The sequence below is a fragment of the Symphalangus syndactylus genome, chromosome 7 (assembly GCF_028878055.3).
Source record: "Symphalangus syndactylus isolate Jambi chromosome 7, NHGRI_mSymSyn1-v2.1_pri, whole genome shotgun sequence".
Taxonomy (NCBI): Eukaryota; Metazoa; Chordata; class Mammalia; order Primates; family Hylobatidae; genus Symphalangus; species Symphalangus syndactylus.
The window spans coordinates 22,238,436-22,239,793 of NC_072429.2; the positions used below are offsets into that span (position 1 = coordinate 22,238,436).

The following is a 1,358-nucleotide window of genomic DNA, read 5'->3' on the forward strand; positions in this document are numbered from 1 at the left end:
TAGCTCACGTAATCCAGCGTTACTCCAAGTTGAGGTTTCCTGGAAGGGAAAAATTACTTATATTGTTTTTAATATATCAGCTAATTAAAATGTGAGAATCAAAACCAGTGCAGAGCTTTCCTCACATAAATACGAGGTTTACCTCACGTAATTCACCATTTCTCAAAGTTGAGGCTTCCTTGAAGGGAAAAAATTACTGACATTGTTTTTAATCTATCAGCTAATTAAAATCATATATAGAATTAGGTTAAAATCTATATGTGAAGGACTCTGGCACTTACGGAATCATTTTCAGAGGATCCGGCAAGATGGCAGAGGTAGAGGAGAAGAAGCAGCGGACCTTCTGCAAGTTCACCTACCGCGGTGTGGACCTGGGCCAGCTGCTGGACATGTCCTTTGAGCAGCTGAGGCAGCTGAACGGTGCGCGCCAGCTGCGGCGGCTGCACCACGGCCTGCGGCGGAATGCTCAGGCGCAAGCCGCACTCGCTGCTGAGGCGCGTATGCTAGGCCAAGAAGGAGGCGCTGACCATAGAGAAGCAGGAAGTGGTGAAGACGCACCTGCGGGATATCATCATCCCTCCCAAGATGGTGGGCAGCAGGGTGGGCGTCTAAAACGGCAAGACCTTCAACCAGGTGCAGATCAAGCTGGAGATGATCGGCCACTACCTGGGCGAGTTCTCTATCACCTACAAGCCCGTGAAGCACAGCCGGCCTGGCATTGGGGCCACCCACTCCTCCCGCTTCATCCCCCTCAAGTAGTGGCTCCGCTAATAAAGGCACACATATCTCCAAAAAAAAAAAAAAAAAAAAGACATTTATAAAGTGACTACAAAGAAAACAACTATACCGATAGTATGCAAATCAATAATACTGCTTTTTTTTTTCACCACAGAAGGTGTTTTGTTGAAACCGAATCACCATTTAGAAAGTGATTGTCAAACTGAGTTCAGTTTGCTGATGCAAATTTGAATACACCATGATGACTGTTTCCCCACTGCTCTGTTGTATTCAATCTATATAGTGTATGTGTATTTGACTTTTCAATAGCACTACCATGTTACTATGTTTTAAGTCCAATTCTGTTTTTTTATCACTATCCTAACATAAATATAGTAGTAAGTCTCCATGATCATAAACAAAAGCAAGCACAGATGATGAATTGATGAGTAAGACATCATTTCATGACAGGAAGACAGTAAAATCACGCTATGATGCAACCCCTGCCCCCACTACAAAGCAGTTTTAGATAAAATAGAAAAAGAGGAAACGTGAAAGACAGAGCTGGCCTTAAAAACTGGACAGACATTTTCATGAGCCATAAATATGAGATAAGTAGGACTACATCCTCTGGCCTTCTG

General features: G+C 43.5%; 1 pseudogene; it reads left to right on the plus strand.

Annotated features, from left to right (window-relative positions):
• Positions 1 to 290: 290 nt before the first annotated feature.
• On the plus strand, positions 291 to 785 carry LOC129486049 (small ribosomal subunit protein uS19-like; annotated as a pseudogene).
• Positions 786 to 1,358: the final 573 nt, after the last annotated feature.